Below are 12,900 nucleotides of genomic sequence, written 5' to 3'. Positions count from 1 at the left end.
GTGAATTAGAAGTTAATTGGGGTAGACCACATTTATTTCCAGCTGAGCTGACTTTTTATACTTATAGGAGCTGATCACAGGCTCGTACCTACGTACAGAGTAACCATCAGGCTGAGTGTATGTTCCTCACTGAACTGGGCTCAGTTCTTGCAACTGCTCAAATTTGATTTGGTAATGGCTTTTCCTTTTTTTTTTTTTTTTTTTCTTTCCTCCATTTCCATAGAGGCTTTTGTCAGGTCTGTTCGAGGCTAAGGCTGGTGCTGATCTTCTCTGGCAGTGAGTATCATGCCCAAGACTCACCATTGCCAGTCAGGTGCCTTCAGCTCGCCCAATAGCATTTTACAACTCAGAAACTAAGGCAGAAAAAGGTTAAAAACTTTCCCAAGGTGCAAGATATAAACAGGACTGAAAGCCAAGCCTTAAGTCCTGCTTCTTAATTCCTTTCTCTGACCACATCCCTCATTTAAATTTTTCTACGAGTGGTCTTGTTTCTTGTTTGAAGTATACATTAGCTCACTGTCTTGGACAATTATGCCCTGTTGTTAGCAAGGGTAATCATATTAAAACAAAATGGCTGGATATCCCCAGGGAGCCACAGGGAAATATATGATGATACAATAAAAAGCAGCACTACCAGGAAAATGATGAATGTCATCATGAGGTCCTGAGTGAGTAATGCAGCGCAAGAACCAGCCTTTTAACGGCCCATTAAGGAGAAGAGGAGCCTGCTTTTGTTTTTTTATAGTAGTTTCCTAAGAAAATATTCCCTTCTGCCCAGAGGCTCAGTGAATTTCATGGGCTTCATGAGAAAAAAGGGAAGAGGCTGGGAGGCTGCCATAGGGTGTGTAAGGAGAAGATGTAGATGGGCCTGAAGTTTTCCTGGGGAAGAACCATCGTTCTTCCTTTTAGCACTCTCCGAGAAACTTTCATCCTCTTCCTTCTGTGGCTTGGCCTGTTGCCTGATGTTCCTGACATGAGAAAATTAGAAACCTGGGTTTAGAGTGGTCTCTGGGGACAGCACTAGACTTCTACTGTATGATATCGGTGGTACTTACAATAGCATATTATGCACTTTGGTACTGATAGTGTGAGGCTGGTGTTCAGCACCCCTTTTCTGAATAAGTAATGCTTTAGATGAATTAGGTGGAGCTAATGGAATTGGATACTCTGGGAGATAGAGAGCTACCTAGCTCAGCATCTCAAGGACGCATTAAAATAAAGTCCAGGTTGTGTTTTCATTAAGATCATCTTCCTTAGCATTTCATGTGGTTAATCAGACCCACAGAAGGGAAAAAGCTGGGTAACCTCAGTGCTTCAGGAGAAAGGAAGGCTATGTAAATATGAAATCTATGAGCTGCAGAAAAGAGAGGGAATCAATAAGAAGAAATTTAGTGAAACAAATACAGAGTGACTGTGTTCACTCAGCAGACTCCTTGCAGTAATTTGTCCGAGACACAGGCCGTGCTCTGCAGGTTTTCACTGGCATTTGAGGATGCAGCTTCTATGGAAGATGCCATTCTGACTAGAGCTGTATTGATTCAAAGGGAAAGAATAAGCTGTACAGACACTAAAGGAGCAGAGAAATGCTGGTTGAGAAGCAGAACCACAGAACAGGATCTGAGGCTGGAAGTAGGGATATCTGCACATTAACAAAGTAGGGCTACCACAGAAGGGAAAAGGGCGGAATACCAGCGGCTTGGGACACAGCAGGGCTCTCCCTCATAACATCCATCCTTTATAATTTCCAACGGGGAGTTATATGTATCTCAGCAGCTCGGGAGACCAGGAAACTAGTGGATTTTGCCACTAGAGAAGAATCTAGAATTGGTGCTGTGCATTTCTCCTCTTTAAAGAATCCTTCCGCTGAGATTAGAAATCACAAATTAAGAACAAGGCAATAATGACATCGGTAGTCTTAGTTACACTTGCCTTTTATGGAACATAATTCAAAGGGACATTTTACTTTGGCTTTTTTTGTTTGTTTGTTTTTCTCCACTCTTCCAGGGGTATCTGTTTTCAGGCTTAAGACTCCAGTCAGATTAGAGACGACAGACCAAGAAATGAAGTGTTTAGCTGCTGCTTGATCATGCTGCAGCTATCTGCTTCCATAAAATGGTTGCTGCTTCCACAGCTAACACAGAGCAGTGCACAGGCTGCACCAGCTGCACGGCCCCCGCCTGCGCCCCACACCTCCCTCAGCCCTGCTAACATGGTAGGGTTCAGGCTTAATCCTGGAAATCTAAAATGCCATCTGGTTTAGTAATCAAGTTTGGGTATAACAGACCATGAAATGTGGGATGGAAGTTATAAATGTGATAGAAACCTCTGGATGTCCCTTCATGAGACGCATTGCCTGTGGAGGGGGGGTTTTTGAAGAGTTTCATCTCTTGGGAAGTGAAAGATTCTGACACGCAGAAAAAAAAGATACAGGGGCCCAAAATGTTTCTGTAGAAATGAGGAGTGCAGCGAGAAGGGAGCTGTCACACTTCCTTGAGCCTCAAGGCTGCAGAATTTCAGAAAGCGCAGCCAAGTTAGGATCAAATATATTTCCCTTATTGCAACAGATGACAAGATAGTTTTTCAGCAGACATGCAATTATCGTACGAAATAGATGGCTGAGCATAAGGAGAAAGTTCCCTTTTTAGATAAAGCTGTTCTTCACTTGGAACTTCTATAATCAGAAAATGTATTTGTGGCAGCTGGATACTCCGGTCTGTGAGAACATTTTGGATCTACATCAGAATTTCAAAGGTACGGGCTTCTCAAAATACCTCTGAGATACCAGGCTCTAAAGTCAGACCAAAGTATGTAACATATTGCCATGTAGGTAAGTAGTAAGTAGCACCCTTCCAACACTGTCGCCTTCTTAATTGGAACAGTAAAAAAATAAAAATAAAAAAAAAAAGTAGTGTTCCTTTTCCTGCTAAATTTATGATCCTTCAGTGACTGCTGGGTGAAATGCACTGGTTCTACAAGGAGTGAGAATTTACACTCCCGCTGCCCCGCTCTGGCTCCCGTCTGCCTCCCACGGCCGTGACTACCAGCCTGGCTGTTCCTCGCGGGGTCCCGTCACCGCCCTGGGGGGCTTCTCTTGCACTTCAGAGCTTGCCCGTGGGCATCAGCCCACCCGCTGCTGCCCTCCGCCGCTGCCGCTGCGCTCATCCGCGCTGCTCTTCAAGGTCTGGCAAAAGCTCTTCAGACATGCAGAATATTTCTGATTTGTAGAGCAATGTTCCTGTAAGCCTGGACTCTGAAGAGCACGTTCAGATTCCTGCAAGGACGGCTACAAACAGATATCCTGAGCCAGGCTGGACAGGTAGAAGGAAGGGCAAGGCTGACCAAAGTAGATCGATACTGAGCCAAAAAGCAGCTCATGTGCAAGCTTTATATAGTAAATGGGCATTAAAAAGGAAGGAGGTTTAACTATAAGCCTCCAAGGATAAGTACCCAAGTATAAGGGGAAGCAATGGGAAACCTTTCCAGTGTTCAGAAATATGGAGGTTCTTGGGTTCCCTCTACACTTTTGGGGATTCAGGGATAGAAATAGTTGTGGTTTAAGGTTCAGTATTTACCTGCAATCAGATCAGCTGTTTCAAGTATTCTCTGCAAGCCAAATCAAAACAGATTATTCATGATATTTATCCTGTAAGTGTATGTGTATGCACGCCTATGCTGGAATATATTCAGAATTGCTGAGCTGTTAACAAAAAAATTCTCACTGGAAAGTCACTGTTTATGTTCATCCTGAGATGTTTGGTTCACTCTGGGTAGAGCCAGCTTGTGTGAGCAGCAATTCTGCAGCCTCCGCGCTGCGTCGGCGCCGCTTCGGTAGCGCTCATGTGCAAACAGGCCATGGGGCTGCAGCTGCCCTGAAACACAGATGGGGAAAATATGGCTTCAAGGGAAGAGGAAACAAAATCCTCTCCGTGTTTCTTAAAAAGGGAGTTATGGACAATGGTGCAATGGCCCAATTTTCTGTTGTCTTAAAAGTGGCTGTAAAAATGCCATCGGAGAGTTTCTTGCTTATTCTTTCTCAGGGTCATATTCTCAGTCATGTGTGTTCTGCTTACAAGTAAACATTGCTTTTTCTCTTAGTAGAAGAAATGCAGTTCAGAAGGTGAAAACCTCTTTAATCTGCTTCTGCCAGCGTTACCTGCCATAGAATTTCTGCTGTTAAAGCTCAGATGACCAGACTGCAGAGCTAAAGCAGGCTGTCAAAAGCTAACCACCAGTTTGCTGCAGTGCTGAGTATCCCTCTGCCTACTGCAGCTGTGCTGATTCCTGTGGGACGGAGTTCTTGAGGAGCTGGTTGGATTCTTTCCCATTTAAATACGTAAGAGTAAACGGATGGGATTTTCATCCTGCAGTGTAAACCTGTGCCTGGTGCAAAGCCTTTTCTTTCTCTGATATCTAATCTTTTGCTTTGGCAAAGAAAATAATGAGATACTTCTGCAGATCTGATTAAGCCCCAAGTCCCCCTTTAAATGACAGAAGATCAATGCTATTACCAAATCCATTAAACAGTTCTTCACACTTCAATTGTGCTCTCTCTGTGATATATGAGAAGGAACAGAGGGGCATTTGGGCTATTATGAAGCAGAAGTTCTGTATTGACTCTTCTCCTGTTCCATTTTCTCTCCCTGGCTCCAAGCCATTTGCAGCTTCCAGGCTCCCAGACCCCTGAGTCCTGCCTAAGAGGCCAGAATTGGCTGGAAAATTGGGATGGGGGAGGGATTTTGTCCTTAGATGTCTTCAAGCCAGTTTCAAATCTGTCAGTAGTACCTGGAAGCCGGATCTCCCATTTATTCTATGGTAAACAGCCTGAAGTAGGTCTTGGTTTCTGTTTCGATTTTTGCTTTAATGTCTGTTTTCTCCTGGTAGGCTGATAACCTCCCCAGTCCCCAGGAAGGAATCAGGGCACTGCAGCTCTGTGCATACATTACAGCTCAGTTCTGCAAGAGCTTTCTGAGGTCTTGTCTGCATTTTCAAGGCAATGATTATCCATGTGCAAGGATAGTGTATATACATATTTACGGATAGAAATGGATTTTCTTCCCAAACTAGAGCAGAGGGAGTTTTTCTGCATGATTTGATGGAAAACAGAGACTTGGCTCTAGAGCGCTTTCACTGCAGACCAGCCTCGGTGTGAGCTGGTATCTTTTTCTCAAACAGATCCCTAATGTAGGGATTTTTTTTTTTTTTTGTAGAAACAGAACATTTTGGTGTCCATAACATTGTTTGCTTGTTGACAATGAACACTGCCCCCCATTTTAACTGTCAAGAAAAACAGTTTTGATGCGATGTGACGGTACCTCCTGGTCAGCATTAGTTACCACTACAGACAGTTCTTAGAGGGAAGATCAACTACTAAACAAGCTGTGGACACTGAATTTCTCCACCAGCGATGATGCCCCCAAAATCAGAATTTAAGTCTCTCAGCCAGATATAATTGAGACATAATAAATTTACTTTAAGAACAGGAATAGACACAGATAGAAATAGAGTGCTGAGGCAGCCAGGAATAGCATTCCGAGATGACTGGGATCTGCTGGTGCATTGTTAGGAAACGTGACTGAGGGGCTCGCTGCGTAGCAGTGTTCTGAAGGCAGCCTGGAGCGTGTTGCACCTTCTCTCTGGGAGGATGCGTGGAAACGGTCCCTGCTCATCAGGGCAGGAACCCGCAAGCCAGGACCCAAGGTGTCGTTGTCTTCCTGCGAATCTCTCCGGCCCCACAAGCAATTCTGGTAGGGGCTCGGCCCTTTGCTCACGTGTGGCCTAAGGATGGGAGCTGCGAGGCTGTTGGGAGGGCACAGGTAGCGTTAGACGCTTTGAGATCCCGAAGGCTAAAGGCAAAGCGTGGTAATAATTCCCAAAATGAAGCGTGCAAAGGGCTGCGCATCCCTTCCCATATGCGGCGTGCCATCGGCACCAGCCAACCCGGGAGCTCCGCCTGCGCCCCGCTCTCTCACCACGCGTCGCAATTACGGCTCATTGTGCAGCATTTTTGTTCAACAACTCACAGGCTGTTTCTCGCACCGAATGAATTATTCAGCAGCAGATTCTGTTCTTGTTTTTAACAACAGCAACAATGCTGCTTGCTGATAGGATCCCTTCATAAGTCTGCTGGAAACATTACTTGCTAAAATCTTCTGCCTGCGTTATAAGGTTATGCCTGGGTTAGTTCAAGGCACTGAGAAATGAGGCTCAGCACTGTTGTACTGTTTGTCATTGCAGTGACACGGGCCAAGTAAAATGGAGCTGCAGAACCAGGCAAAAAGTCCAGCTTTTACCTTTCTGGGCTACTTTCCAGCAGCACACTTGTGGGCCAGGTTCTCAGCTGCTAAATCAGCATCATTTCCTTGAATGCCGTAGGAGATGCCCAAATTTGCCTGGCTCCACCTCACGTTTTCAGGATGGACACTTAGCGTTTTTGAGATGACTTTAGCTTTAGAAGTGCTGGGTGTTTGGATCATTTCTGCTCTGGGCAGAAGCCGAGTGCCACCAAGCACTATAGGGCTGGACAGAGTTGGCACGTGCAGCACATGGTCTGTTTGAGGAAGGTGGGTCCTTGTCACTAGCCTAGTCACCTGCATTTCAGAGGTGCTCCTGGATCCCCTCCTTGCCTCCAGATCTCACCTACCAGCATCTATGGCCAGTTCATTTCCATTTCTGCTCATCAGCTTCAGGGTTTCTGTTCACAGTCAGGAGCACGAGCTGCTAAAAAACAAAGACACTCAGGAGAGCCAGGGATTCCGATCTGTAGCTTACATGAACTTGTAGGGTAAGGTGAGTAACACAGTAGCTATAAATTACTGTGCTATTCTTAAGTGAACACATCTTCCTCAGATGTTACTAATCCTATTCATTTTGGAGAATTTGTTTATGCCCAGCTTGCCAGAGGGTGGTCTAAAAGGGCAAGGGTTGTGCTGCGTGATGAAACTGTGTTTGCTGTGATTGCTATAAATAGCTGATGTCCCTAAGGGAGAGCAGTCCCTATTCCCAAGCACTGACCCGAGAGCCAAGCTGCACCAGTTACCTGTAAGCTGCAGCCAGGCACACAGCGCTTCTTCACCTTCTTCTCCCAGAGGAAAGCAATTTTCCAGCAAACGGTCAAGACAGAGTAAATCTTGGCTCCCCTTGATGTGCTGGTCCACCACAGTTAGTGAGGCCATTGGAGGTAAAATGTTACTTTTGTTCCTTGAACAAATGGACGTGACAGTGGCTCTTACTGATTCTGCCCATGGGGTAACATTAGGCTTTGCAAGGCCCGCCGCCTCGCCAAGCTGGTGTTGAGAGACAAATGTTCAGGCTGACAGCCTTATTGAAGCCCACTGAACAGCAGCTTGAGCTTGCCAGGTTAGAAATGAAAACCTTGATTTGTGGGGCTGCTGTGACAGGTTTCACATTGGTTTGGTGATGTCTGAGGCAGATTTCTCGCTTGTTCAGCCTTTCCATCTTGCTGGACTGGAGACACATAATGGGAAGCCACTGACTGGATCACTATTTTCCTAGGCTTAAATGAAGGCCCAGGCCTGGCTGACATGTTGTCAACAGAGAGCATTGCATGCTGCAAGCATTAAGAAACCCCTCAAATCCTGACAGCTTCACAAAAGTCTCTCAGCTTTTCACAGTTTGCCTGTTGATGTTTGGAGTCCTTGGAGGTTTTAAAGGGCTTTTAGAAGCAGGGCCCTGCCTCTGTGTCAAGGTGACAGCCTTGTCCCAGCAGCAAAGCACCAAAGACCAGGCGACTTGTGAGAAAGCTGGCAGTGGGATTACACCAGTGGGGACCAGCGCCTGTGCAGGGTTATTTTAGGACCTCCATCTCTCTGCGCTGATGTCCAAGGGACCATTCTCTGGACCACAAGTGGTTCCCACACCTGTTCTGCCCGGAGGATGCCAAGGCCCCGGCTTTCTGCCAGCATCCTGGCCAGCCCTCACACCTCGCTGGCCATCAAAGGGACCCTGTGGAACGGGTCAGCGCCTTGGCTCGCCAAGCCCGTTTCAGGGAGCGCACGTATGCGCTCCCTGAGTCAACACGGAGCTTGCCAACAGGCCACCAAGCCCACAGATAAGCTACCGTGCGAGGCAAGCACCGGCTGGAGCTAATTCAGCTCCAGGAAGAGGCAGGGCAGCAGCCCTGAGCGAGGGAATATATCACTTACACGTGGCCACTTTTCTAACCAGACACTTGTAGAAGATAATAAGAAACAGCTGCGTTTTCATCTGCTGCCAAAAGATTTGGTGTAACCTAATATGTGCTGCTGCCTGGAACGGAGGAAGGCTGCGAAGTCTGTAATTTGACTGGCCTTTTTCTGCGAGCTGATGCCACAGTCGTCCCAGCCCACGGCTCTCTCCTGAGCCTATTCCGGGCTGTGCGTCTTTGGGTTGCCAGCACTGAATGGGAACAGGCCTGGCCACCAGGTCGGCTGCTGATAATTCACTGTTGCTCAGAGGGAGTGCAGAGCCCTGTGTTTCCAACTGTAAATCCCCCAGCTCTCTTTGACAAGCAAAATCAGAGGAGAGCTTTGTCCACTGGTTCTGTTCTGCGTAGCCTGAGCATATACTTAAAAGGCGCTTGAATCCTTGTATCACGTGCTCCAACCAGGGGCAGCAGCATTTTTTTGTTTGGAACCAAAGCTCAAGACGCACCTGAATTTGAAGCAGAGGCATCTCTCCGGGCAGCACAACCTCCCTGCTCCCGCTCCCTCCCCGGCAAGCTGGCACCGCAGCCTGCCTTGTTGGTAACTGGCAGGCAGGTTGGGAACTTACATTGATCACGGAAATTAAACTCCCTTATCAGCCTTGGGAAAAAAAAAAAAAGAAAAAGAAAAAAAAACCTCTCAGTTGCTTTGTTTCCGGTCCTAATATAACGCTGCCTATAAAGCAGATAGTGAAGGTGAGTTATCACTAGGTTTTCAACTGATGACCCTATGTGTGTCCCCCTAGTGCTGCTGCCATGTGTTAAAAACACACCCAGGCAGGGCAGCCTGTCGTTTTGTTCGCCAGACAGAAAAAAAAGAAAAAGGCAAAAGAAGGGGTCCAGCAGACAGTCCGGGCCTCCAGGTCTCCTTCCTGTGTCCTCAGGAAGGCGTCAGTCTGTCTGCTCTTCCTCACGGGTCTCCAGGACATACAGGGGGGTCCAATCAGATGGATGCCCAAGTCCTACTTGGCAGCCAGCATGTGGCTCAGAAGGGAAGAGTAAAGACCAGCTCTATCTTTTCATCCTTCTACCACGTTCCATATCTCTATTTCCTCCTTCTTTCATGTTTTACTCCGCGCTGTGTCCCCTATTCCAAAAATACCTCCTCCCTGCTGGAGTCAGAGCCCTCGCTCCTGCCGGGTGCTGAAGGTAAAGCCTGCAAACTTCCAGGCTACCAGGTATCTGTCTCACTTTCTCCCTTACTCCTTTTCTCATCTAAAATCTCTTATCTAGACAGGCTCTCATTAAAAATCTCCAGATTTCTCCTCCTAACTCTTCCTGGCAGTCTCCTACTTGTTTGTTTCTCTTCTCTTTGACCTAAACAGGATCTCAGGTGGTGGACTGAGTCTGCTCTGATCCATTTTTGTGCGCCTTTTCATTCAGACCAGTTTTCACACTCAATTCCCTTTGAATTCCGCCTCCCTCCTCTCCCTCTGGAGGGAGCAGCTGTGGGCAGTTAGCTCAGTGCCACTCCACGGCCTCATGAAAGCTGGCAGCACTGGGGACTCAGTAAAGCAGTAATTGGTGACCAAACATCTGCTCTGCTCTCATTTCTGATGAGTCACCTCGGCTACCAGTGGCCGGGCCTCACCTGCTCCAGCACCTCATCGCTCTCTCTCCTGCTGCTTGGTGCTGAAGGTGGACATGCCTTTCCAGTATAAACCAGTGAGATTTCAGCGCTCGGGAGAATGCAGAAGTATTTGGTGATTTTTTTTTTAATATATTCGCTGCACACATCTTAGTCTCCTCACCTTGCTGGTAGAAAGCTCTTTTGAAGGAATTTAAGTGCTGTCTGGGTAAGAGAGAGGATGGTGCTGCAGCTGTTCACATTGAATTGTCCAGTCTGGAACTCAACAAGCCTTTGGGACTTATGCAAGCAATTACCATGGGGAAATATATTTTTTGGAAAACCCTGGAGAAGTGTCAGTGAGTGGATATTAAATTCTAACACAGAGGCTCCATAGGGAAGACTTTAAAGAAATAAGAATAAAACATACTCTGCAGTTCAGGACTTGCCCTGGATGCCATTCCAGCTCAAGATTTCTGCTGCTTCTCCAGCTATCCATATAAGCCATTTTTGTTTTAAAAAAGTGATTTTGGCTGACTAAAGTGATTGCTGAGCTTAATGCTCCTTTCAGAGTGGGTTTAGGTCCCTCTGGCAGGACACAGGCCTAACCCCATAATCAGAAGAGCAGAGGTGGAGAGTCAGCCCAACACAAATCGGGGCCAGAAGGAACTTTCAGGAGGGCTTGGTGTCAGAGTTACCTACAGCCCGGAGTCTGCAGCAAACTCTTCACAGCACAACTCTGAGACACGCGTTTTTTCAGCGGCCAAACCCACTCACTAGTACCGTGTACTCCCTATTCCTCCTCCTCTCTCCTTGCGCTGCTCCTCATCTTTACTTTGCTTCTTGAAATCCCCTTGCCCGATCCAACTGGCTGCCTTACAGGTTGTTTCTTCACCAACTTCTTTGCCAGAGGCAGCTGCTGGCTGGTGTGGATTCTCACTGCTCCGAGGGCAAAGCAGAGTGAAGGGGAATCCTCTGGAAGGAACAGAAAGTTGTGAAGTTATTGTGGAACTGCAACTATTTATAAAGCTTGGCTGGTGATCAAGGCTCTAGGTAGTGCCTATGAAGTCAGCCTCACAACGCACCCTCATTCTGTGCTCCATGGCTGAATACCACAGCATATGCAGCTACACACAGGCCTCTCCTCCTCACACAGCATGAATAACAACTTTGCTACAGAGGGAAAAATGCGGCTGCTTGCTTGGCCCGTGTGTGGCAGCCGTCAAGAGGCAGGTCCTGGGCCTGCCTGAGGCGGGGAGCAGCGTGGGGCTCCCTGCTGCACCGGGCAGACGCAGCCCTCGCACGTGCTGCTCACTCCACAGTGGATGTGAGGAACTCAGAAATACTGTCTTCCTGTTAATTGTGTGTGAGTCAATTTATTAAATGGATTCCTGTACTAGGAAGTAAAAAAAAAAAAAATAGTGACTGCCTCCTGTACAGTTGTGCTAGGAAGAGGGAGAAAAACATGTATTGTGTTTCTTTCCATTCTGCCTCATATCGCCACTTCCCGTCCTCTTATCTCCATGTATCACAACAGATTTTTTTCCATAGGCAAAAGAGCGTGTGTGTGAAACTCAGGTAACAAGCCAATTTCCTGGGCAGTTGGTGGCCTCTTTATTTCCTGATTCCCCACCTTAAGCACTGCTGGGAATGGCTGCTGCAGGCCCAGCCTTCCTGGCAGACAGCGCTGGCCCCGGCTCTGGCAGAGGGAACCTCTGTGTCAGGGACGGTCAGAGACTTTCCCCTCCCTGTGTCCATGCGGCTCCCCCTGCCCCCTCACAGGCTGCTCGCTGCTCCACAGTCATATATGCCACAGGGTTCTCCTCATGTTCTGATCGAGTATCTGTGAATTTACCTGTCTGAAATTGTAGCTAAGAGGGGCCTGGTGCAGGCAGGAGGGCATCCTGTCTTCACCCTCACTGAGGAAGCATCGAGGCAGTTAGCATGTTAGTACAGTCTGCAGCACTTAATAAACCAGCAACTCTTAAGAAGATCCACTCAAAACAATCTCCAGAGACCACCTCATGCCACCTGCAGGGATACAAAGTCCTCCTAATTGGCTATGCAAATCCACAGATAATCTTAGTGAGCCTGTTAATTCACTGCACCCTCCCAAATATCCCATCTGGGTGGCACCTTGGCCTTCCACTGTTACTCTTTGGTAAATACTTGCTGCCCAAGCCCCTGAACTGCTGCACTGAGCATGGAGTTTCATCATAGAAACTCAGGAGGAACATCAGGGTCCTTCAGGATGCAGAAGCAAAGGTGAATAAACAAGCAGAAAAGTCAGGGGTCCTGCGTGGATTTGGTTTGATTTCCCCCTTGTCCAGCATATACTTGTCCCTTTCCCTTCTGCTGCCTATCAGAAAAAGAAATGGAAAAGAAGGCAATTGTGGGATTCAGCATTAAAAAAATAAAATGCCAAGAGAGCACCTGGAGATCTCAAATGAACCAGTGGTAACGTATAGCTACTTTGAGGCCAGCTATGCTGTAGTTTTTAGAGAATGTTTATACAAATGAAACTGATGGAGAAATGCTGCGAGGGCAAAATGGAGATGCACTGCCAGAAGACTGCCTAGCTGGAAATCTTCTGGGTTTCTGGGTTTGCTTTGCCTTCAAGTAAATCTGAAAACCAGTTATGCCCTCTTTTTAATTTAACTGAAGATTTCTATCTTGTTCAGGCCACTTCTACCAGCTGCAATGGCTAAAATGTATTTGGAAAACTCTGAAGCCAGCATGTATTTGTGTTCTCCTTCTGACACTTCAAAAAATGATTGTGCCGACGGAAGAAAGGAAGGAAGCCTCCCCCTCTTCCGGTCTCTCTAGCTGGAAAATCCCCTCTAATCTTACTGCCCTTCTTCCTGCTGTTCATCCTGCCAATTAAAATTGGGTCTTTTAATGAACTGCAAATAGTTGGGCTGTGCTTTTAGCCAGGTCCTTTTTTCTTCCTTTTCCTACCTTAGTTCGCGTTCTGTCCATGAGCCTGGGTTTGGTGTGTAATTTGTATCCCGTTTTAATCTCTCATTTTGCTCTCAGCTCTTGCTTGCTGTCAGTCTTCCTACTGCTTGGCCAAACACCTGCCAAGCTACTTAGTTCCTCCTCTTTTCACACATGATGAGTGAATGGAGTCACT

The sequence above is a fragment of the Tinamus guttatus genome, unplaced genomic scaffold (assembly GCF_059628265.1).
Source record: "Tinamus guttatus ecotype Peru unplaced genomic scaffold, ASM5962826v1 Tinamus_guttatus_pri_ptg000089l, whole genome shotgun sequence".
Lineage (NCBI taxonomy): Eukaryota > Metazoa > Chordata > Aves > Tinamiformes > Tinamidae > Tinamus > Tinamus guttatus.
The sequence above is the reverse complement of the archived record's forward strand: the minus strand, read 5'-3'. Positions refer to the sequence as shown.